The sequence below is a fragment of the Alexandromys fortis genome, unplaced genomic scaffold, assembly GCF_014885135.2.
Source record: "Alexandromys fortis isolate MF-2015 unplaced genomic scaffold, M_Fortis_MF-2015_v1.1 scaffold_15, whole genome shotgun sequence".
NCBI classification, from domain to species: Eukaryota; Metazoa; Chordata; class Mammalia; order Rodentia; family Cricetidae; genus Alexandromys; species Alexandromys fortis.
Window position 1 is genome coordinate 630,529 of NW_026067911.1, and position 26,704 is coordinate 657,232.

Here is a 26,704-nt window from a genome sequence, read left to right on the forward strand (position 1 = left end):
GTCTTATATTGATTTATCGTACTCCCAGGATTTACAGTGATCCCTTCCCATCTGGATCTCAGAACTCTTACCATTGCAGGAGCTGGTGATGGATAGGTTGAATTGGTAACATTCACCAGTAGATACAGTGTGTTTAAAAGTTATAACATTGGTCTTCTTGGCAATATGACAGAAAATATCAGGGAAAGTGACTTCATTACACCACAGAATGTAGAGTTTGGTTCAGCTAACCCTGTTCAAAATGAAACTACGAAGTCAGCATGCCCTAACGCCTATTATGTTTGCTTTTGGAGACTCCTTCTGATTTCAGGACTATAAATGTTAAATATGCACCCAAAACAATCCCAAAGAAATTGGAAGAATACCGAAAAGTAGAGGAGACACAGTTTTAGTGGTTGTCGTGAACCCATGAATGTCTCTGTTGAGAGGAGAGACACCAAAGTTGTCTTGGGAGGAGGGAAGCATGAGTCTCCTGCATATGGAAACAATTGGTGATGGACATTGGACAATGGGTGGAAATTAGCCAGTATGAAGACAGTGGAATTGTGGGTTGTATAGGACATCAGGATCCAGTGTCAACATGACTTCTCTCATTCTGTCTGGAGGTGCTGACATCTGAGAGAGCCAATTATATGGATATAGAGTTTGACAAAGTTTGAGGGTGAGGAGCACTAGAGTCCTCACACTGCCCCCACTCCCAGGAAGGTAACAGAAAGCAGGGTGATAGAAATTGTTCGTGTTGACTCTTAGAAACTCACTTCAGGACAGGAGACTGAACAGGCAATTTAGTGTTATCTCACATTGAAAAATCAACATGTAATATGTCTTCTTCTTTTTATTGTTTTTATTACACTATACATTTTTTTCTGGTCCCTTTCCTTCCTCCCTCTCCCCTTCTACCCTCTCCTATGACCCCCACCCTCCCAATTTTCTCAGGAGATCTTGTCTTTTTCTCCTTTCTATGTAGATCCATGTAAGTCTCTCTTAGAGTCCTCTTTGTTGTCTAGGTTCTCTACGGTTATAGACTGTAGGCTGGTTTTTCTTTGCTTTATGTCTAAAAGCCACTTATGAGTGAGTACATATTATATTTGTCTTTCTGGGTCTGGGTTGGTAAGGTGTCTTCTAAAGGCACGTTTGAATTACCACATTCGATCCTTTAGAAAACAGTCAATGGCCAAGGGGACTCTTATCCTTGTTTAATAGAAGAACAAGTCTGTGTAAGGGAGGAGTTGGAGCTATGGGAGTGGTAAGTACGGTAGAGAGGAGTCGGTACTGTGTGGGTTTTAGAAGTATGAAATTTCACATATAGCTGAAGGCAAATCCGCTGCTGAATTAGGAATTCTGACCCAGGTAAAGGGAAGACAGCTGCTTTTCTAGGCATTTCATGCCTCGCTGGTCCCCGGTGGCCAGATGGCATCGTTGTTGCTGATGGATGAAGCAGAGAAGGAGTGGGAACCTCTACCCAACCCACCTCTGTGAAACCACAAACCGAGGCAGGGGTCTCCGAAGGCGTGAGCCTTCTCGAGTGTCAGCAGATGAGGCTGACAGGCAGGACTGGAACTAAGTAAGTAGTGTCTTTGTCTGCTCCCCTGTCTCGGGCTCCTCGGAGGAAGCACTGAAGCAGGGCAGGAAGTGACTAGCTTTACCCTTCAGCCACCTTTTGCAAAGCAAAGCTCTCAGAGAATCTTTCAGTAACCGAATATAATTTCAGAAAATTTAGAGTTTTAAATGCTCGTTTTCATTCACCATTTTCCCCAGACATTCATAGTAACTCTGGAGTGGGGCAGAATTAGATTGATTAAATTAGGATGATGTGGTTCAGAAAAAGTTGATCTAGGAGACAAGAATCTTCAAAGCTAATTATAAACATAAATCCAGTCTCCTTCCATAGTGCTTCTCGGACACAAGCATCACTGAGCTACAATAGACAGAGTGGTCGGACATAAGCATCCCTGAGCTAAGATAGACAGAGTGGTCGGTGCTTTTGGTGGTAGATATGCACTACAAATACCAAGACGCAGGGTCTGGAGAGGTACACAGTGGTTAAGAGCACTGGCTGCTCCCCTACCGGACCCAGTTTTGATTCCTAGCACCCACATTGAGGCTCACAGGCAACTCAGTGCCAATGAATCGGATGCTTCTTCTGGTCTCCTTGGACGCCAGACACACAAATGGCATAGATATGCATGCAGGCAAAACACTCGAATGTATAACGCAAAACAACAACAACAAAATCCAAGATGTCTCTTATCAAAGCCAGAGTAATGATGATTGTTGATTGGTGGGCACAGAAATGTGCCTGGTCCTGGAAATGGATACACTCAACGTCCTCACTCTTACATCTCTATCCCTCACAGCAGCCTTGTGGGAAAATCCTTGTATATAAAGAAGCTCATACAATGATGCTTATGGGTGAAGGCAATTAAAATTCGAAAACAACTTTAGTACACACATAAAAGTGTAACAAGAGAAGGTCCTTTCAGAAAGAGTGCAACAGGTGTGTATGGACTGCCATAGAAATCGTCTCACACCACATCTCTATCAGTGTCCATCCCAAGATCCAGAGAGCACTGACGATGAGAGGGTGAGGAGAAAGCGGATGAAGTGTCATGAAATGCTACTCTCCAGATGTCACGTGGCTTTCACAGCTCTGAACACACATCAGTTGTGGACACCAGCAGATTGGGCCTTCCCACTTTGCATCACGGACAGAGGAAATGTCCATTGGGCTCCATTCCTTCCCAAGTACCTAAAGACTATCAAGGGTTGCTGAAGGAGGGGATTTCATTTTCTCTAATGGTGTAGTCACTGGGGGACTGGGTGAAAAGAGAATGATTTCAGAGAAAGGAAAGGGGATAGCAGAGAGTAACATGAGGAATATAATCGCAAAATATTATATATATATATATATGAAATTCCCTAAAATTAATAAAAATGACTAACTGAATGGATATATGCTTAGTTGATTGATTTCATCTACTGAAAATTCGTCTTTTTCTAAGTAATAATTTTATATGAACAAGAGCGGCAGTCACCTGTTGTTATAAATATCTGTATTAGTGACTTTCCTGTCGCTGTGACAGAATGCCAAGACCAAGGTATCTTAGAGAAGGGAGAGTTTAGTCTGGCTTATGGTTCTGGAGGGGTTAAAGTCCAACCAGCATGATGGCAGATGTGACAGCAGAGACCAGGCAAGGTAGCAGAAGCAGAAAATTAGTACTTTTTTCTTCAACAGCAAGCCAAGAAGCGACCCTCCTTCATGGCCCCTGACTCAATTCCTGCCCTGACTTCCTATTGTAGGGAACTGTAAGTTGGAAGATGAAATAAACCCTTCCATCCCCAAGTTGCTTTTGGTCATGCTAATCATGACAGCAGTAGAAATGAACAGGACAACACTCCTTAACAGTTCACAAAATGGCAACAGATATTTAATTGGAGCAAGAAAAGAATTTCCCGGATGTGTTAATAAATAGAGCAAACTTAAATGTGTGTGGTTTTGTTTATATATTTTAAGGAATTCTATGGAGATGCATGTATATAAAACATAAGTGTAAATAAAATATTCTTCATGTAAGACGTTCTGTGAGAAAACCATAGTTCCACCAATGGTAAGAAGTGGCATGGTGCGGCCTGGACTGTGGGCAGGAAACACTGTGCTTTGTTTAGTTTTACATTGTTTACTACTTAACAAGAATTACTTATATATTTTGCCAAGTTAAACTTACAGAGAAGTTGAGGGGCTGGAGAACTGGCTCTGAGGTTTAGAGCACTTGTTGCTCTTGCAGAGGACCCAGGTTTGATTCTGAGCACCCACATAGTGGCTCACAACCTCTGTAACTCTAGAGGGTACCGACCTTCTTCTGACCTCTGCAGGCACCAGGCATGCACATGGACATATATGTACAAGTAAGTAAAATACTCATATGTTGTAGGAAGACTGCTTGTTTGTTCCCGGCTGTCCAGACTCCCAAAATAACCACACAGATACTGTATTAATTAAATCACTACTTGACCCATTAGCTCTAGCTTCTTATTGGCTAACTCTTACATATTATTTTAAACCATTTCTATTAGTCTGTGTATGGCCACATGGCTGCAGCTTACCAGCTAAAGTTCCCAGCATCTGTTTCTGGCGGCTTCATGGCATCTCTCTGACTCTGCCCTTCTTTCTCCCAGCATTCAGTTTAGTTTTCCCTGCCTAGCTCTGTTCTACCCTATCAGGCTAAGCCAATTTCTTTATTAACCAATGGTATTCACAGCATACAGAGGGGAATCCTACATCACTCATACACTTAAAATAATTAAATAAATCTAAAAAACTTAAAAAAATTGATCTTATGTTTTCTTTGTGTGTGTTATGCACATGTGTGCATATGCTCATGTGTCTGTCCAGGTATGTTCACATGAGTATGGTATGCCCAAGAGAGTGTATGCTCATCTGTGCATGTACTCATGTATGTGTTCATATATGTTCATATGGTATGATGTGCTCATATGTGTACATGCTCAGGTGTACATATAGTCATTTGTGTATTCATGTATATTCACATGTGTATTATATGTTCATATGTGTACATGCTCATGTGTATGCTAGGATTGTGTGCGTACATATGCTCACATGCTTACATGCTTGGTTTATGTGGTCATGTATGTGTTTATGGGTGTCTACATGCATGGCTTACATATGTCTGCATGTTCATGAGTGTAAGTACTTATGCATGGTGTTTATGCATGTTATTTATATGTGTGTGTACACACATATGTTTTTCATGATTTAATTTGCACTCAACTAACTGAACCATCTCCCCAGCCCCCTTTTCAAAGGTTTCTTCACTCTGGGCTACACTTCTGGGCACTGCCTGGCTATTGGAGCCATCCCTGTGCCTTGACTGGATCTTAGCACAGTCTCCACCTTTGCACCTGACTAGCAGAACCTTCCCATGGTGGTGACAGTGATGGTGGTGGTGGTGGTGGTGGTGGTGGTGGTGGTGGTGGTGGTGGTGGTAGATCTTTATATGTCTCTGGATCATACGGGCTTTCTAGAATTCCTCTACTGCAAATCTTTTTCCAGCCAGCTGCGTGATGTCACATTGGGTTTTCTGAGCCTGTGTTAGTCAGTGATCTCAAAACACTCCAGCAACAGCAATGGTATTTGAAAGGTCATGGGAGGGCAGATCAGCTCCCTGGCAGGAAACCCTGGGACTTCACCTAACTGAGAAACTGCCCTCACAGGCCCCAGGCCTTCCTCATCTGGTAACTGCTGGTGTCTTGTCATTTCATCAAGAAACCAGTGCTCAGCGAATTAAAGAGACTCTGTCAGTGTCACTGAGTCCACACATGGCAGAGTGGGTGGCATTTGGGTATAGATGCTCTAGGCCCAGTCTATCAACACTCCTAAATGCTGCCTCTTCTTCCAGGTAGCTCCAAGTAGTTGTGGTTTCTCAACAGTTTCTTCAGCAAAAGACACAAAATGGTATCCCTCAAGACTTTTTTTTAAAAATTATTATTCTCTGTTTGTGAGTGTTTTGCCTATATGTAAGTGCATCACATGTGTGCCTGGAAAAGGGTTTCTGGTCCCATGGAAGTCGCCTTACAGATGATTGTGAGTCACCACGTATGTACTGGGAATCAAACCTGGGTCTTCGTGATGAGCCACAGGTGCTTTTAACTGCTGAGCAGTCTCTCCAGCCCATCCTGGCATCTTTATCCCCCTGGCTGCTTCCAAATATCATGCACATATCCAGCTGAGATGGCCCTGAATTGTCTTCCTTGGGTCTGATTGCGTTTCCTTAGAGACGGGACAGTTTTCAGAGTGCTGAGGCAACACTGCTGTTACCGGCGACTGTGTCCACCAGGGCTCGATTGTATTATCTTAGACTTTTCACATTCTTTTACCTTTTATAAATGTAAATATCAACACAGAGTTTTATTTTCTGTGTGTCTTCCTGGCACATTGCATAATTAACTTATTAATTACTTTATTTCAAGGAATACCCGAGAAAGACTATAAGGCAAAGTTTACTTTCCTTGTGGTATTTTAATTCTTGAGACAAGACATTGAAGCCTATAATCATTGCAACCTGTTATTTTGTAGTATCTGGACAGTCCTCATTTGGTTCACACTGAGACATAATAAGCTAATAATAAATTGTAAAGTCAGGGTGTGGGACATCTGTCAATCACTGTTCTGCTTCACTGTCCTGGCGTTAGCAAGTAGGACTAACACGTCTTTAACTAGACTAATTAGCTCCTCCTCACCACAAGTTATTAATTTCTATCCACGTGGAATTATGGGAGACTTATAGACATCAGTGGTTCCTTAACACAGCAAATCAACCTTAAATGTCATAAAAGTCAATTTGTTACCGATTAGAATAATGAAATCTCTAGGAGCATTATTTGATCTGTATCATGTGACACCACTGATTGTGATAGCTTGGCTAACACAAATTAATCCCTTTAAAATAGGAATACTTAATTACATTAGCCTTACTATAAACATTTTCATGTCATCCTTGTCACAGCTACCACTGTGGTTTATTAAGTGCTTGTGTGAAAAAGGCCAAGAGTATCTTTGTGTTATGATGAACACAGGACCAGGAAATAGAGGTACAGCTCCTTTCAGTTCTGACACTCACCACCCTGGGACTGTGTTTCTAAGGTAGGAAGTGGAGGGGGTTTTGACTGAATCAGCTCTATCTAAGCTAGGCATCTGGTTCCCTGAGATCTAGGATAGGAACAATGGGAACTGAAGACCCTCTTTAACATGTAAAAAAGTCTAAACAAACTGTTATAGATATTAAATGAGTCTCTATAAGTAAGTAATGTGTCAGCTGATGGTTATATCAAATGTTTTATATTAAAAAGGTAAAGAAAAAACCCATTGCTTAGTAAGTATAATAATTTAGTAGATGAATTTTTCTTTAACTTTGTTTATAAAATACATCTGTGTGTGTGCATGTGTGTGTTTATGTGTGTGGGGGGTGTGACTGTTGAATATATATGTGTGCCTGTGGCACACTCACCAATGTGTGTGTGACCATGAGGACCAAGGCCAACTTCAAGTGTCTTCCTTTATAGCTCTTAGATTTTGAAACAAAGTTTTGCTGACCATGGAGCTTGCTATCTTGGCTAGACTAAAGCAAGACCCTAGTTGGTCTCTACTCCCCAGCACTGGACTTAGAGGTGTATACTACCACACCTGCCTTTTATGTGCACTCTGGGGATTTGAACTTAGGCCCTCACTGACTTATCTCTCTAGCACCCATATTTTATATTTTGTTATCACTTCTTAAGATGAACTACATGGAAAATATAAAAAATAGATCAAGAAAACAAAAAATGAATGAATGACACAAGGAGGCAGGACACAGAGTAATACTATCCAGCCACCACATATGTGCAGTGACATGTGTGCAAGCACACACAAAGAATATTATTTAGCCTCTACATATATGTAGTAGTACACACACATAAACCAATATAAATAATAGATAGACAGACAGACAGAAAGGTAAGTGTAAATGTGTTAGAGAATAAACAAACATTAAACAAAAATATTACGGTATTTTAATTAAGGTTTCTACCATTGTGAAGAGACTCAATGACCATAGCAACTCTTACAAAGGAAAACTTTTACTTGGGATCAGCTTACAGCTCAGTGGTTCAGTTCATTATCATCAAGGATCAGCAGACATGGTGCTGGAAAAGAAGCTGAGAATTCTACATCTTGATTCCAAGGCAACAGGAAGTTGTCTGAGATACTGGGTATGACTTGAGCATATATGAATCTTCAAAGCCCACCTGCATAGTGACATATAAGGTCATACCTAGTCCAACAAAGCACATCTCCTAATAGTGCCACTCCCTATGAGCTTATGGGGTCAATTACATTCACACTACCACACAGAAAATACCTTAACAGTAGGATCTTCCTGGAGAATCCCAGAATCAGTTTATTTATACTGCCCTGTGAGAACAAGCTGATTAGCCAAAAATGCAAGAAAAACAGAGATTCTTTTTAAGTGTACCATATTCTCCCTTATTAGACATCTCCTCTAATCCTTAGTAAAATATTCCTGCAAGTAAATTTCCAAAGCCAATAAATACATTCTGCATTAAATCTTGGGAGCATTGCCATCTAATCCTATCTAGAAGCAGTGTGTGGTCCCTGTTTTTCCCTTCTAGAATTTCCTGAAGAGTAAAAATCGCTTTGTTACCTTAGCAAAAGAATCTGCCCAGTACTCTGGAGTCTTGTTCATAGTCAAGTAGGGTCATGATGCATAGAATCAGCTGGTGCAGGAGAATTGTCTGTATTCTGTCAATCATGTTATAAATAAACGCTGATTGGCCAGGTAGGAAATATAGGTGGGAAAACAAGACAGGAAATAGAAATGATGTAATGAGAACAGGAGAATTTTGGGAAGGAGGAAGTTGATTCCTCCCACTCCTGCCCAGATCACCCAAGCAGCAAGGATGTGATCTGCCCCACTGAAAAAAGGTACTGAGCCACATGGCTAACATAGATCAGAAAAATGGGTTAATCAAGATGTGAGAGTTAGCCAGTGAGAGGCTAGGGCTAATGGGCCAATCAGCTTTATAACTTACAGAGAGCTTTGTGTGATTTTTCTCTGGGACTAAACAGCTGTGGGAACCTGGCAGGACAGAAAACACAAACAAGCAGGCCTGGCCCATCATGTCACAATCAGCCAAATGACATGAAGAACAAAACAGAGTTCTTATACAACTTCCTCCTTTGGTTTGATAACCTGATTTCTAGTCCAGCACAAGTTAGAGATGTGGAACCAGAAGCCATATCTATAGTTTGTAGAAGGACATTTCTGAGCAAAGAGTCAAGGATGTGAAGGGAACTTTCAAAAGGAGCTGGGATGATGTGCTTCAAGCACACACCTCCAAATGGCTAATTTCAGTCACTGTGGTATTAGCAAAAAGCAGTGGGGTGCCCACATTTGTCGTTATTCCTTTTCTGTGGAAGAACACCTAATGGAAAAGGCTCAACAGAAGACTCTAAGATGCAAAGAGACAGTTGTGAAGCAAACCTACTAGATTTCATCTTTTAATGTTACCCTGGAGCTCAAAGCCTATTTTAAGTGAACTTTCTTGGGTGTAGTGCTGCTAATAGACCTAATTACCAGTCAAGCTAAACATGCAAATGAGCCTTTTCTAACACCATATAAATGAAGGGGAATATGAACTCCACTTGACAGTGAAATGCTGAGGGATCTGGTAAAACAAATAAAGCACACATTTTTGGCAATAGATATGCATGATGAAGGCAGAAATAAAATAAGCGGGTCACCTAAGGAGCAAGAGATGAAAGAATATTTTAGAGTCCCTAAGAAGTTTCTCTTGCAAAAAAGATCAAACAATAGTTGAAAGTATATTTAAAAGCTTCATTGTGGTAGCACTTCTATTCTGAAATTCTTCTTTAGCTATTCTGTCTGAAAACACTACCTGCCAGGGTAGCATCAAATATGGAAATGTCAAAATGACCATGGTCTTGGTGATAAAAGGCAAAGCAAGAGAGTGTTGTAAAAACAAGTCATTAACTATGCTAGTGCCTGGGGTTCACTGACCTTGAGGATACAAGTTTTTCTTTGCAATCTCAGATTGCCCCACCCCCTGGGACAATGAACCCTGTTTGGTTAGGTGTGTGGGAGAGTTCTTTGAAGGTATTGTGTTTTATTGTGATGAGGTCTGGTTCTCATCTTCCTGAGCATCTTTTTTAATGGCTTTCTTTCTAGACAACAGTGGTGGGGGAAGAAAACACAACCAAAATAAACATTAAGAAGGGCTCATTTTGAAGATTTTAGTAGCTGCTTATTCTTGCCAAATCATTTAATTGCCTTTTCTTTGCTTCAGAGGCAAGGTGGGACTACCAACCAACTCATACTGATTTCGTAGACCAAAAGTTGTTTCTCTCTGCCACTTCAGGTGAACTGCAAAGTACAAAATAAGAATCTATGTCCCAGGTGAACTACATTTATGTATGTGACATTTGCTAGAAACTTCCATGTTTATAGGTAGCAATGTATTTGGGTTTGAAATATTCTCCGGACCTGGCTCTCGTGTCTCTAATTCTGTGTTCAGCATATGATATAAAAAGTTAACCTTACCTTCTATGTAGAACATTCATACATTGGGTTAAAATACAAGAATTAATGTAGTCTTTATAAGGCCCTTGGTAAGAAGGAATGTGTTCATCTATATTTTGGGTGAGTTTTTTTTAAGAGTGAAGACATTAATATATTAATATGTGCTACACTGTCAAACTCACCTCTCTGCTCACTCAAATTTGTGTTCACTAACAAATGAAATGGGGTCATTTATCAGTGCTAACGATTCCATTTCTTCTAGCAACACTGTTTAGCTTTTAAAACAGGAAGTAAGAAGAAAAGCAAGAAAAGGTCATCTGTCCAGAGAAGTGGCTGAGTGGCTGAGTGTGAGAACTAAGGGGTGAGATAGACTCCTAGCAGGCACATGGACAGATAGAAGAAGGACCTGGGCTAGGTAAAAAGGGTGGTGACTCCCAAGAGGGCCAATTTCTTCCTCACCCTACTGACATGAGACAAAACCTGGCAGCTTGAAACAAAGATCACATGGGCTTTTGTGTCCCACCAGCAGGCCCCTCAATGGACTGACTCAACCAGGTCAAGGCTGGATCATGACTGTTACTCAATGGTTCTAGGCCAATCAACCATCCTGTCGGTCGGTCTTTGAACTGACGAACCCAAAATTAGGAGAAGAAAATTCTCCAGACACTTAAACAAAACAAAACAAAACAAGCCCAGTCCTTGAGAAGCAACTGGCTATTTCAGCTTCCAGAGTCTGCTTGGTGAAGGGTTTGTCTGTCTGTCTGCTGCATGTGTGTGTTCTACCTTCCCCGTCTTGGTAAACACTTTTCTTCAGCTGTGGACTCTGTCTGCTGCTGTCGTCTGAAGTATTGGAGATTTTTCTGTTGCTACCTGCTGTGCTCAAGAACAGTCCAGCCCTTTAATTCTTTAACTGGCAGTCAAAACAATCCAGTCAAGGTCCTTATTCAGGAGTAATTAATGCTCTTCCAGAGGACAGGGGTTCAGTTCCTAGTACCCATGTGGCAGCTTAAAACCAGCTATAATTACAGTTTCAAGGGTCTGACATTATCTTCTAACCTCCCTGGATACCAAGCATGCATGCGGTGCACCCACATGCACACAGGCAAAAAATAAAAATAGAAAAATTAAAAAAAATAAAATAAAAAAGAAAGAGAATGAAGACAAACCATAACACACCCCAACATTTTGAAGAAGCCATAGTAAATTATTGATTATTTAGATTTGGGGCTTTTTATTCTAAAAAGTAAAACTTACCTCACAAAATACACAATTGTGACAGTCAGGCCTCATCCTTCAGTTGCATTCTGAGAGGGCCCACACCTGTGGTGACTGTCCCTACTCTCCCTGACTGACTTGAGTGCCCGACAAAGACGGCTCTGATGAGTGACGAGCTTTCTAGGAACACCGTCCTGCATGAGGCTGTGACAGGTTATTCTTGGCCATTTTTAAAGGGTGTTTAGTGAAAATAAGGAAAAGAAATGAAGCAACTCGGAAATAAAACCAAGCACTTAACAAATACATTCTTTATGTCAGACATTTATGGATGCCTAGTTTTTATTTGACCTGACCTGGGTGTGTATATTGTCACCTTATTTTCATAGCTCAGGGTTCAGAAGCACAGGAGGCTGAGGAAGAGAGAGGTGTACTTGACAATGGAGCCCAAAATGCTCCACCGTCTCACTGCTCCTGTGGGCTCAAGGGAATCAACCCACTTGCCATCGGACCTTGCGTTTACAAAATGAATCAGGTAGGAGAGAGACAGTGATTTGCGTGGATCCACTCAATAATGGAGAAAGAATCACTGTACCAGCACCTCAAAATAATCAAATCTATTTAAACAAAAGACAACAATCATCTAAGGAATGTTCAGATTGTCAGTGATAATCTCTGGCCCATAAAAAACAAAATTCCCATTACATTTTGGGTTAGTGGGGAAAATAAGGTTGGTGGGCTCATGTATTCATGTTTTGGAATTTTTGTTTTTGTTTTTGAATTGCAAAACATCAAGGGAAGGAGAAAGGTAAGCATTTCAGAATTTGCTTCCACACTCTTGAAATGCAGATTGTAGCAAGTGTCGAACATAAAATATTTTGATTTAGAAAGAAGAGTCAAAGAATTAGGGAAACAGAGAGGAAAGGCCAGGAGAAATGATGAGAAGTTTGCCGTTGCTATGTCATTCTTCTGGATATGAGCCGGCCATCTCCGTGGCTTACTGTGGGTTTACCAGTGATCCAACAGGATACAGGGTCTAGATAGCCAATCTTATTGTATGACATCTTTGCTTCCTCCGGAAAACTTGAATAACCTTTACTATCTGACATGTGTTAGACACTGAAAACAGAGCAGCCTCCACTTATTGGGTATGAGTTAAAACAGGGGACATATTCTGGCCACACTTGTCAGCTGGTCAGTTACTTTCCTTATTGCTATGATAAAATTCCCTAACAAAACCAGCCTAAGGATGGACAGTTTTATTTTCGTTCAGGGTTTGAGAGGGCTCTACATGGCGGTGGGAAAGACACAGTGCTGGGAACTTGAGACTGTCAAGGAGCAGAGAAAGAGGAAAATCTGCTCCTCCCCTCGTTTGTCCCTTGTCCATGTTTATTCGGTACAGATCCTAGCCGTGTGTGGTGCCACCCACATTCAGGATGGGCTCCCTTTTTGCATTTCCACCTCTCTGGAAACACTTAGGTGGTTAGAGGTACGTGATGTTGGTGGTTCCAAATCCAGTCAAATTGAAGACAATTAGCCAGCATACCACTGAAGATTCTGTGGAGGACATAAAAATGACCAAGTATATTATGGTTTTATCTGAATTGAATAAGTATCAGAGTATAACTGTTAAACAATAGGAAATAAGCATATCTAGTATCTATGTATCTATCTATCTATGCATTTATCTATCATATATCTATCTTTATCGTCATCATCTTGCTATCATCTGTCTATTCTGATTAGAGAAAAATAAAGTCCCTTTTCCTTCCAAAGATTCAGTTAAACATTGTTGAGCACACTAGAGACCTGTGCTCAACGACCTTTAATAGACATGTGAGTTGGTTCTTCACTTGCAAGTTGAATACGAAAGTTTATAAAAAGCGGGCAATAAACTTAATAGGGTGTTATATAGTATGTGGAATAAATATTAGTACAGTACACGAACCTAAATGACAGCAATAAATTATAAAGCTGAGCATGCAATTAAAATCACTAATGGAGTGGCGTACGGTGAGAATGGGCGCGTTCTTAGTCACAGAGCAGTGATGTGGTGTCAGAGCGCCACCTGAACTGACGACACCTCTTACACTTATGTTTAAACACCCTGCCTGTCATGTAGCAACTACACTTCGTGGGTTCTAATGTACGTCTCACAGGCTAATAAAATTTGCCCTTGAGGCAGAAAGATCTTTAGAGCCAGGAGACCATCTTCAAGTCTGTGCTTTGGAGAAATTCTTCTGCCATGAATGACCCTTAGGAACAAATGTCAAGAATGGTGGATCCACCAAGATTAACTTGACAACAGTGTGTGAAATTTAAAGTTTGGAGGCCAAACGGCTGGTGGCAAAGGTTGTTGCTCCATCCTAATGCTCTAAAAATTGTTATGCCCTGAGTTGGTTTGTGGGGTTTTTCTGTTTGTTTTTGTTTTGTTGTTATGTTTTTTCATTTAGTTTTTTAACAAGATTGGGTTTTCTTGGCGCCATGCTTTTGTGCCCAACATGATTTGGCCTGCCGATAGCATTCATTTCGCCATCCGTGGGTACAAACTTGATTCATATTTCAAGACCTAGGTTAAACACTATCTGTTCCATGCAACACTCCCCTGACCGTCCTGTCTAGAAATAGTGTCTGTTTTCTCAAAAATTTTGCAATGTTTTATTTGTACCTCATTACTGAATTTCACAATGTAAAGTATGACATAATTGCTGTGCATGTTGTTTGTTTTATAACTACATTTCTATAAAGTACACAACTATTTTTAGACATACTTTATCCCTTTCTTTGGGTCAGTAGTGGGGAGAAGCCGCTCAGAACTAGGTATGGAAACAAAAGAAATGCCAGCTTTGGTTTACAAACCAGATATAAATATTTACTGAAAGCTTAGAGTCTAAGTGGGAGATCTTTGAAAGATGATGGAGCGGATTTGTACTCTTGAATGGCATAGTACATAGATAGAAATGTCCTTTCTGTGTGTAATTTTCAATGTCTACATCTGTCAACTTAGTGAAGAGGGAAACAGTCACATACGTGGAAGGCTTTCAGTCCATCCCTACAACTGAATGGGAAGAAGACAATGTCCCCTTGCATCCCAGAGGACGAATCTCACAGAGTTAATTCAGAAAAGAAGTAGAAAGCGTGGTGATGGAAGGGAGCCTGGACTCCTCATCATAGAAGGAGGAATTGCTTTGGTTTCTATGACCCTCTTGGGGTGTGCCACTGAGTGTTGTCAAGAAAGCATGCTTGTGAGGGTAGTTAATGGGCAGCATCCAGATCCTGCAATTTTGGGGTATCTTCAGTTTTGGGTGCTTGCTCTTCTAGGACTGCCTGAAGATTTCTGATATGAGTTTATGAATGGACAATAATAAGACTGTGCCTACCATGTGGCTTGCCTGAAATGTCTGAGATTTAAAACCTAGAAGCCAAGGAGCTACTTGAAATGCTCTCTCTCTCTCTCTATTCCTCTGTGAGGCAGCTGGTACAGAAGCAGATCACTTCTGGCCAACACAGGATTCTACTGGACACCCTTAGCTCTGCGGTGTCCCTAACCTGCCCACTTCGTTGAGTTGCCCAGATGCCCACCCTTCAGTATCTAGCTCTCTCTTCTTGCTTCCCTTCCTTTCTGCTCTCCTTTCATAGGGTTGAATCAGTACTGTGTGGTAAAATTTTTCCTATTATTACTCTCTCTTTTCTCTCTGTATAAATATTTAAGTTGCTTTGGAAATCTCATATGTGTGCATTGTATTTACATCATTTCCACTCCTCTCTCTTTCCCCTCCAACTCTTCCCAGGTCCTCCAACTAACTCATTCTCAAATTCATGACCTACTTTCTTGAATTATTGCTACACATTTATATATAGGTATATATGATGTATATAACATATATACACATTTATGCACACACATACACACACATACACACACACACACACACAGCCTGCTAAGTCTGTTTGGTGTTACTCCTATGTATATGTGTTTAGAGTTGACTTCTTAGGATGGGATAACCCACGGGGGTCTAATCTCTGGTGAACACAGAATCTCCCTCTTTCAGAAGCCACTAAATGCCACAGCTCTTCATCTAAGGAAATCTTATGACATTTCCCCTATTCATGTGAACAAGTCAAATGATGATGTCATTGTGCAAGCCTTGTTTTAAGAGTTCGTACTGTTTAGATCTCATGGGTTCAGCTTCCCTGTCATACCTAGAAGAAACAACTCACAGTAGACCTCCTGTTCCTCTGATGCTCCCTGAGACTTAGGAGTAGGGCTTGTGTTGTAGATATATCAGATGGTTCTGGGCACCCCATGGTCAGTTGTTCTCTGTACCTGTTGTGTCGTTTTAAATGATCTCTGTCTGTCACAAGGATGAGGGGTGAGAGCTACACTTAAATGTGGGCATAGGACCTGCTGCAGTTAGAAATTATATTGGTTTAAGAAAGTGGAACCATATTCTCTTCTAGGGTTTATGAGTTCACCAGTCATGTGCCGTTGACTAGGTATATGGTACCAGGCGTTAATTCTTTCTTATTGAGAAGACCTTAAATCCAATTAGATGGATGTTGGTTTTGCCCACCTCATAAATGCCACTGTTGTACCTTGAGGGATATCTTCCTGTTCTGGTCAGTGTTGAGGTTTGTAGGTTTTGTAGCTGGTAAGGACTATTGATTGCTTTCCTCCCTTGGCAATTTGCCCAACTCCTAATGCAATGAGAACTAGCCATCAAGAAGGAGGCCTCCAGGTCAGTCCTAGCTATATTTCTCCAGATTCTGTCTAAAGTATGTGGTGTCCTTTAGGTTCTGCATGGCACTGACAATGGCAATAGCCTATACTATTTTGGGGGTTTCTTTCACTTCCCCAAACAACTTTTGAGTGCCAAGCACTGGGGTTTATGTTGAATAGTCTATGGATCTTGGGGTTCACCCCTAACTGATTACATATGAATTGTCCCAAAAATGAGGTTCATTGTGACATTTCCATACATGCAGCGCTTTGACCAAAATCACCCTACTTCTCTCCTCTTCTTTCTCTCTTTCTTTCATAATAGCACCCCTCCTTTCTCCCAAAAAGTGTTTTTTCTTACTCTGTCTTTTTATTCTTAATCTTTATTCTGTATATGAGAGAAACACAAGCTGTTAGTTTTTCTGACTTCTTCATGTTATACTCCAAGAGCCAAGGCACGATGACAGATGGAGCTGGGCTGCAAGTCTTAAGATCTTTACTATTTGACATTTTACAAAAGAAAATGTGTAGATTTGTGGTCTAAATATTTTCACTCTTGTTAACCCAGTTAATATAAAAATAAAAAAAATGCAAAAGGTTATTAAAATATGTAGCCAGAAACATAATGTTTATTATTTACTTAATCACATCTAATTTTCTATGAAACTTGCTTACTTGATATATAACATTCCTTTAACATTTAAACATGCCTTCAAACAAACCATGCATACAAAATATTACAATGGTCCCCAGATCATATTTTTGTGATCATAAAATCACAATAACTGTCACATTAGACTCTAGTGTGACAGACTAGACCTATCCACATGACTTCTCACAGAGTACATTTGTGCGTTCCCTCGTCATCTCTATTTATATCCCTTTCCTTAATTTTCATTTTATACCTTCCTCAAGATTGCCTTCCTGGTTGCTGTAATTAAGAAGAAACTATTTCTGGGTTGTAAAAATCTTCCTAGTTGCAGAACTATTAGCAGACTTGCATGAGTGGGGGGTGACTACATAAGGCTGCAGGATCCAAACTTACTTAAAAAAAAAAACACAACAACAACAACAATAGGGTCTCTCACTCTAGAGCCTCAATCCTCCTGCCTCAGTCTCCCACATCCTGTGATTAAATTGTGCATGCAAATCTGGTCTCAATGAGGAGACCAGAGTAGATTGCAGAACCCATGTGTGAAACCCAGGCTATGATTATAAGGGTGAAGCGATTTTTACTGTGGTTAAGAGCGGGAGCTCTCAAATCCTCACTGTGCTTTCTCAGAATCTGGAGCCCTCCCTGCCTATAATGGACATTGTTCTACCACTGTGATGTGTTGCTCGTGGTCGGCACCAGGTATAGTACACACCAAAGGGGACATTAGCTAGAGATTTTCTGCACAGACAACGAGCCATCAAGTTTGCTTGGCATAGTCTCCTTTGGGGGAGTTTTGTTCTGGTTTGTCTCTGTGTGACACTCTATCAGCCACTCTTTTGAATTTGCTGGTGGGTGTGGCCTCTGAAGTTGACCAACTCCTAGATTTGGGAGGCTGTTATCTGTGGGCACCGGTGGAAAACAGTCACTGTAGGTCCTGTGGCTACCTATTGTGGGTTTACCCTTATTCCATTACTACCCATAGTCACTCTTCCATAAACACAGAGAGAAAGAGGGCACATGGAAGCTTTCAAACCATGAATATGCCCATAGGAATGAGAAGAAATATCTTCTCTGGGCAAGTCTCACTATTGAAACAAACTTCGAATGCTATTTTTGTACTGTGAATGTTTATGTCTGCTGTCCTCTTTCTGGTGATATAATGAGTCCTTTCTTCCCTCGATTCAGATATTGTGACCAACTGTAGTTGTTACTACATCCTTTGCTTTGAGTATTTGTGTCATCATGCGTGCTTTTAGTTGGACCAACTGTGTTCTTAGTGCGTCTCTTGTCATCCTGGAAAGGGTTTGGATTGTCTGTACCCTAGTTGGGATCATTCCCAGCCTAATTTTTCATGTCTTTAAGACACCAATTCAGACATCTTCAAGGATCCTGGTGCCTTTGAGAGTGATTTGAAACCATCATCTATGATTTTGAGTGCTTGTAACTGCAAAGTGGCCACACAAGTGCCGTTGCAGCCTCTGTAGGGCGGAAGAGGCTATGCAGGGCTGGAAAAGGCTATTTGACAAGGCCTCACTTATAGCCTAGCTGGGTCTTGAATTCGCAATCCTCCTGCTTCAACCTCCTGAGTGCTGAGATTACAGGCACACAAGACTTTCTTAAAAGAAAAAGTGTTTATAGATTTGTTTACCAGTTTTTTAATTGATAATATACTTTTCATGATGCTTGAAAATATAAATCAAATTTCACAAAGTATTATTTGTGAAACCTGGTATTATTTCTGTCTAGGATCAATGGTCTCCCTGCTGGCTCTGGTAGAATTTGTGGGCATGTTCCCCTGGCCCCCACTCCTTGTTGTCTTCCTGCAAGTCCTCTAGGGCTTTCTATGAGGATTATTGTCGTCCTTCCGTGTGGTTTGCTGGGGTGGTCATACAGAGGGCTCCATCCTCCTAGACATGCTTCTGGGAGGGGACTATCTTGTTTGCCTAGAACTGAGGCAAAGCACTGGCACCCACTTTATAATGAGAAGGCTTCTTTACTCAGTAGAGCAAGTGGGGGTCATTTAATTCGTAAAATGTGTTGCCTTTTTTGAGGCATTTGCTTTGTTATTTGTGCTACATATTTGTATGGACACTCACTTGTAGGAGTTAGTTACTTAGATGGGAAAATGGCAGATCATGATGTGACTGATCCTTGAACCCCACAGTTCTCTGAAGTTCCTCAAGCTGGGTCTTCATAAGACAACGGTATATTGGGTTATTTGGTTTGAGGTCTTGGAATGGTGATGTGTTTACAGATGACTTTAAGTCATAAAGAGTTGGATCTTGTTGAAGGGTTTATTTTACTGATCAGGGCTGTGTTTAATAATGACCTTAAATTTTGCTGGGCTAACTTGTTAGATAAACAGTAAACAATGCTGGTGACCATGAGGTCAAGTCTAGCCTGAGTCTAGCCTGTGTTCTTCAGTACTCTACTGTTGATTCAGATTTGGCTGCTCAAGTGGTTTCTCTTTATTGGGCTTAGCGTGTTGGGCACTTTACTAAATGTTTTGTAAAGGATATCTTCAGTTTCCATCAAAGCTTTCTGTAGGTTTTGTTAGCATTTATAGACAAGGGTGTATGATCCGAGGCTTAGTGATTTCTGAAGGTTCTTCTTCTCACAACTTCTGATAACTTGTTCAGTTGACAGTTACCCCAGTTCCACACATGTTGTTGATATTTCATAATGTCTATGTGTCTCTAATAACTAGTCTTGGCTAAAGGCTCAGAACCGTAGTGAGTCAAGGGCAGATCCTATGCAAACAGTAGCGGCTAGTTTTCTTACGTTCTGCTGCTGCTGGCCACTTCAGACACCATCACCATCTCCCAAGCAGCTTTCTCTCCATTAGTTATGAATTACATAGAGGACAAAATGAGCAAAGTTTGAGAATTACAGGCCCAAGACTTGGGTCACATATCTCTGACGGCTTCAACTTAATCCACTTCATTATAGCTATAAAACTTTGGAATTTGAAAGTGCCAATTGTTTCAAACCTCTCTGCTTATTTAGTCACTTTGGTCTTACAGCTGCTAAGTGGTGGTTGCTATTCCAAAACGTAAGTTGTTTTAACTTTTTAAAACTTTAAGACTTTTTAACCAGAAGTTTCAAAGGTTTCAGTTGAGTTGATTAAAGCGATTCATTTCATGTCGTAAGACAACGGACCTTTAGAAGCTCTACATATTGCTGCATGAGGATGTTATGATCACCAGGGTGTCCTCAGGGGTGGGGATGCCTGGGGAGCAGGGAGGACAAGATGCAGAAGCTAGGACAAGAGTGGAGTCACTCCAGGGCATGTCTTATCCACTGGTCTTTCACATAGACTTTGAACTCTGGACACTACAGACATTGTAGCAGAGAGATGAACAGAAAGTCCTGAATGAACTGTGAAGGCTCAGTAGTGCATGAGGAGGAAAAGAAAGGCAAGGCTGAAAGCCAGAGATGGAGGCTTGTATCTGTGGTACCTCACACCTGGAAAGTTGAAGTAAGACAATGGATCAAGAGTTCAAGGCCAGTCTAGGCTATACAGCAAGTTCAAGGCCAGCCTGACCTACATAAGTATCTCCTCTCCTCATCCTGTCCTGGTTGTATTTTATCAACTACAGTCACTTGGAAGGAGGGAACATCAACTGGGGAAAGCTTCCACTGGCCTAGCCTGTAAAAGAGTCTGTAGTGCCTTTTCCTGGTCAATGATTGACATGTAAGGGCCCAGGGCACTGTCAGTGGCATCACCCCCTGGACAGGGTCCTGAGTTCAAAAGCCAACTGGGTGCACGAGGCACCTTTCCTAGGTAAGTCTAGCTATCGCCCCTCACGAGAAAACCCTTTTTACAGCAGGTGGAGACCACCATGAGAACAGCTGGACACAAACCCAGAGCTCAGCAGATTGTGAGGAGCCCAATCCAGCAGAGACATTTACACCATGGTCCCTGCATCTTAGGGAGCATTGCTGCAGAGGAGGCAGAATGGGTCCGAGAATCCGAATACCATGAAGACTGCCGTGGAGCAGTCTCCTAGAGAGGACCGCACAAGCACAATGGGGACAATGGCAATATCAGTTTGTTTAGCAGGGAAGAAGGAAGATCTCAAGGGGTGAAAACTTCCCCTAGACAAAGAACTAACTGCTAGCAACTGCTGAGAGAAAGAGAGAGAACAGCCTCTCCCAGACATGAGCCCCATTATCGGTTATTCAATGAAGAGTGGTCAGCCTGGAAGCCACATACATGCTAATAGCAAAAAAGAAACTCAGTAGGTTGTATTTATATATGATTGCACATGCAAGCACACATGCACAAGTTACAACAGTCAAGGAAAAAGAGGAAATCAGCTTGAAAGTGGGAGACGGGGAGAGGGACGTGGGAGGAGCTGGTGCTTGGAAAGGGAAAGGGGGAGTTAGGAAATTCTAGCTCAACTAAAACCTAAAAAGCAAACTGAGCAAGTCATGGAGAGCAAGTCAATAAACCGCACTGCCCCGTGGTCTATGCTTCAGGGCCTGCCTCCAGGTTCCAGCCTTGAGTTCCTGAACCGGCTTTCCTAGATAGTGAGCTGTAATCTGTGAGCCAAATAAATTCCTTCTTCTCCAAACTGCAACAGAGAACCATAACCAGGACACAACCATAAAAAAGACAACATTCCACAAATAAATGAAAATTAAAAGCAAAAAAAAAAAAAATAAGAAAGGGAATAGAATCCCTGTAAATTTGAAGCAATAAACAACTGTGTAAGGAAGGCAGTTGTGTCCTCGACACGATGTTCTGATAGGAGCTCTTCGCTAAATTGTACAAAGGTTATCTTCTTGTTCATACGGTATTAATGCCTGCACAGGTTGAGCGTTTATTCAGCTACAGACCTGCTGGAGGCAAGAGCCTGAAGACTCGACCATCACTTCTGCAGCTCCAGTGATGAATTTGCTCAGCCTTGGTTTAGCTATAGATTTGAAAGTGGTCAGTGCTGTACCCACCCAGGTTGGGCCATCCCACTTTGGACTATGTAAATAAGGCTAAGTAACAAGTTAGAAATAGCCAGACCAGATGGAAGGACAGTTTGTAAGAAAAAGATCATAGCAACAGAAAGACTGAACCCACGCAGAAAACCAGAGTGCCTGGGATCCTCAGTGCGGGTGTTGGCTTTGCCAAAGCACAGTGGGATTACGCTTCCCTGGTGTCCTAGCTCCTGTGTAATAGGCAGGGTCTGGAGGGGAAGGCATTAGCAGTGGCTTCCCTATCAAATAGCACACTTAGCCTGGGAGAGAAACATTCTGGGTCTCTCACAGCCAAGAGGGGACAGTGTTTCCTTGAAAACAGTCTCCCTGCTCGTTCACGGGATTCTGATTTCTAAATTGGTTTCAATTAAATATATTTTTCCCTTCGAAGAAGCAACACTCACCTGTAATCTTGCCTAACTATTGGCAGATCTGATGCCGCAGCGCTCCACACCTTCCCAGTGGCTGCAATTACACACATCAAGTTACAGCATGGACCACAAGGTAAGAGTCTAGAGGTAAAAGGCGACCACTTATGGGCCCCATTTCGCTCTCGTGTGTCACAGCCTTTTATTGTTGGGAGTCATTTTGAGACACAGTCACTGGCTAACAAAACCATCTGTTAGTTAACAACGACAAAATATGAGGTTGTTTCAGAGTGACACGGGGGCACTTCAAGCGCAGGGGTAGGACTGCCAAGTCTTCTTCCCCTCCAGTCTCTCCTTGTTAATGAAGAATGCGTTTGTTATCAAAGCCCGTTTGGCAAATGCGCTTTCACCTCTTACCTATCTAGAAATCAAAGCTGCCTGGGGAGTTATTTGAGGGTATGGTCTCCCTTTGGAGTCCGTCTTGCTCCAGTCACGCTAACAGAATTGTATATGTGCATCAAGAAAACAATACAGTCTTTATGTGGTTCCGCCAACACAGCCTACCCACAACATGGTAGATGTTGGGAAAGCAAAAGCAGTCTCCCCGGGCAGATTTGGTGAAATCTTCACCTTTGTGCTTTCTTACCCTGCTCTTTTGTTTTTCAGAGAGGAGGGGTGGGAGATGAAACATCTCTGTTCCCCTCCTTTCCCCTCAGCCAGATAGTTTCTCAAATCAGCTAAATATAACTCCATTTATTGTCATGCTAAAACGTTCTATTTAGCCGTGTTTAACTGGATATCATGATTCCATGGGCCGACCTTTCACTCCTGGGAAGTCGTTTTAAATTCAATCCTCAGCAAAGGAAAATCCTTCCAATTCGTTGGCTGTGAAAGGTCGCGAGTGGGATGTGTTTTGATGGTATCTGCTTCTGGTTCAATTCTCAGTAAACCCGAGCGCAAACGGGGCCTCAATTGGCCTTTGTTGTGGGAGTCTGAGTTTTAAGAAGCCTGGGAGAGCAGAGCAGGAGACCTGGGGCTGGGTTGCTGGCATCAGCCGAAGGTGCACAAAGGTACCAGCTGAAAGGTGAGGCATAGGAGCTAAGTAAGGTAGATGCCGCCTCCTTTCTGAGCTGATGGGGAGTTCAGACGAAAATATATGGTTTCTCTCCATTTCATTTGATCTCTTTAAAAGGGACATTTCCCACTTTCTGGGAGGCAAAGAGGGCTTAGGTGAGGTTAGGGAAGGAACTAGAAGTGTGTGAACCAGTCAAGAGGAAATTGGAGTATCCTGAACATGTATCCATCTCAGGGGTTCCGAGCTTAAACCCTACGTTTCATGCTTGAATGTCCCCTTTTCAGGAAGTTTTTCTCTGCTCAGGTCAGCAGTGCTTCAGTCTGTCTAGGCTTCTGCATCATCATCATACTGAGTCTTTTAATGGAAATAAAATATTTCCATTAAATTTTGTAAAAACAAAAGTCTTGTTTAAAAAATCTCATTATAAAAAAAAGTCTTGTTTTGCCAAGAAAAAAAAAGTTCAGTTTGACCAAATCCGTGAAGGGTTTAATAGGTATGACACTAAAGGTTTCAGGTGTCGAGTTGTGTGCAATTGTCTTTTATTGTTGGTTTTTGTTTTTTCATTCTGTTTCAACTTTCTAGTCTCTCTGTGGCATAATCTTCCAACCTAAAACTTAAATCTCTTCCTTTTAACTTTTAAGTAGAGAGTAGTTGGTTCCACTCTTCAGTACACACACACACACACACACACACAAAGAGAGAGAGAGAGAGAGAGAGAGAGAGAGACACACACACACCTCTCTGTGGATGAAGAAGGCAAGCATCCTTCCACAGTACTTTGCTCGCACATCTGTTAGAGCTTCAATCGCAGAGATGCTTTTATTCAATCCCCGCTCTACCAAGCTCCCTGAAGACAGCAGCAGGCTTCCTTTGTTTTCCATGGGTCCAAGCGGTGCGAATCCCCTCAAAAGGAGAGCTTTCACCTTGCCGTCACAGCCACATGAGTAGTTGGCCTGCTTCCTCCATTAGACGGAGGTGGTCCTCTATGGACTGCACAATGTGAGTTACCCTAACTCTCCTATGATGATAGTCAGCATCCAACTGTATAAACCTCTATCACTAGAGCCTCTGGATGGGGAGTCATCACGTGACTAGCGCAAAGTATAGTCTCTTGGTGGTGAGGCCTACTCTTTGGTATTGTGAGAGCTTGGGTAATCTCTTCTTTGATTGCTCCATTTAGTAGAATGTCCATCATCTCTTGGGGACAAATAAATATCTCTATGAGATAGCAGGAGTTCCCTTTGTAGCTGCTCTAGCAATCTCTTTCACTTCACACAGGGGAGTTCTACCCGCCCCCCCCCATTCCGCTGCTGTTGCTGACTGGTCCTGAAGGTCCCGATCTTTCAGAAGGAGGACCTTCATTTCATGGTGGTGATACTCTTTCCTCAGAGAGATCCTTCGAAAAATTTGTGCTAAAATTTGTGAAAACGCCACTATTATCCATATGACTAGAGAGGGCTCCTCTAGTTGGTCCACTTCCTCTCTTCTTCCTCAAAGACCTCTGGAAGGATCTCTGTCTCTTGAAGGAGGTCCATATCTACTATTTTCAAATGATGGTTTGGTGGCTTGCTCCATCTTGACGGCTTATCATCTAAGGACATTACATTCATGTCTCTGACAGCATCCTTTGCATCTGCAGGGCTTCCAAAAGTGATGAAAAACAAATCCTCTTGATTGATTTGTTCCTTGGTCTTTCATCTAAAGTACTGCCAGGTCTCCACACCGATCAGAAATGACACTAGGGTCGCTGTGCAACAGGAGTGAACAGAAGAGACAGCACACTTTATACTGCCTAGGAACGAGGCTGAAGAGCTGCGTTGCCTGTTTCTAAATGTGAGTCTTCTATGGCTGTTTAATGGGAGGGCCTTTGATTGGTGGGTCCTAGATCTGTGTGTGTCTTCTCAGTTAGAGAATTATGGAACTTCTTGTTTGCCTTTAAGGCCCCAAAGTCTCCCAAATATTACAGGTGTATTTTTGTTATTCTCATATGACTGTCATAGGGAACTTTTATTTTTTTTAAGGCTGAGCAAATAAGAACAAGCTGGGACTATAAAGCTTACACAGCTGTGCTAGGGAGGTTTGGCAGGACAACAGATCTGTGTTAGTCAAGCTCATGGGAAGTCATTGAGGGATAGATGAACACAGTTAGTGTGTTGACCTGGTAATCTTCATGTAACCTGCACTTTAGTCCTGGGGAGTTCTTGCTCTAAAGAAAATTCTTTATTCTCTCTTTTTGTCTTTAACTATGCCAGTAGCAAATGATCTGTCACAGTTACTCTTTAGTAAAGACTCTGTAGTTATGACCTCTTTATTCTCTGAGAAGAAATATTTACTAATATCAGGCTTACTTGTTCCAGACTAGATCTCATGCACTCCAGGGTGACCTTTGATTAGCCAAGATGATGCTGAACATTTGCTCCAGTTATGGCCATCTCTCGAGTACTAGGATTACAGATGTGAGTCTTTCGTGCCCGGGTGTTTTCAGTGCTGAGGATGTTGCCTTGGGCTCCGGCACACTGGGCAGCAGACTATCAGAGAAGCACATTTGTTCTTAATGTTGTTTATTCCCTCTCTGTTTCCTTGATGACCACGATGGGGATAATCTCAATCTCACTAGTCTTTTCAACGACTCCATTTGGGGTTTAATTTGCCCACGATTTAATATATCTGATTAAATCATTAATTTTCAGCCTTTCTTTTGGCTAACTATCAGAATTTAAAGCTATAAATTTCTTCATCATTGCACACTGATGTTCATACATAACTCATTTAAAATGTTGTGCAATAATTTAATTTTGATTATGATGTCTCTCTTTTGCCATTAATTATTTGAAATGTATTTGAAAATTTCCAGGCAAGCGGCAGTGATTTCATTCCTTCTGGGGCATTGCTCTCTGAAGTTTGTTAGACTCTGAGGTTTGTTATTATGACTGTTTGATTTTTGTAAAACATCTCTGTTAATCTGACAAGTAACTAAATGCAGTGTTTTATAAGGGCTTTTGGGGGAATTTTTTGGGGGGTCAGGCTCTGTCCTCAGTGCTCTATGTTTGCCAGGTCTATCAGAGCTGCAGGTTGGAGCATATGAACACGTGCCTCTTCCATGCATCTGTTCTGTACTCGCGCACTCTGGAGCTGTAAACACGCATGATTTTAACGTGGTTGTGTGCACCTTGGCAAGTATGTTGGCTAAACCTTTGCTGATGGCATGGGCATCTTCACAAACAGTAATCCTGCCACAACCATGCAAGGAATGCCTTCCTGCCTCTGAGGGAAATGGCATGACTCGCTTGTTCTACTCAGCGCCTGCCTCACAGGTAGGTAGCCTTCTCAAGCCCAGAGATACAACTTAGAAACATTTCTCATGTAGCCCTGTGACTGGGCTTCCTGATGCAATATCAGCCTTATCACTTGCACGCTCAGGAGACTTGGATTAATATGAATTAAATTATCTTATGGGACAGAAATTTTGCATGAGGGACTAGTGAGGTGGCTGGTGGGTAAACATAGCTTCCAAGTCTGATGACCTCAGTTTGATCCCCGGGATAAACATGGTAGAAAGAGAAAACCAACTACTATATGACCACT

At 41.8% G+C, this 26,704-nt stretch overlaps 1 pseudogene; it reads right to left on the minus strand.

The window, feature by feature from the left end:
- Positions 1-24,123: 24,123 nt before the first annotated feature.
- Positions 24,124-24,817, minus strand: LOC126499200 (RNA-binding motif protein, X chromosome-like; annotated as a pseudogene).
- Between the last annotated feature and the right edge of the window lie 1,887 nt (positions 24,818-26,704).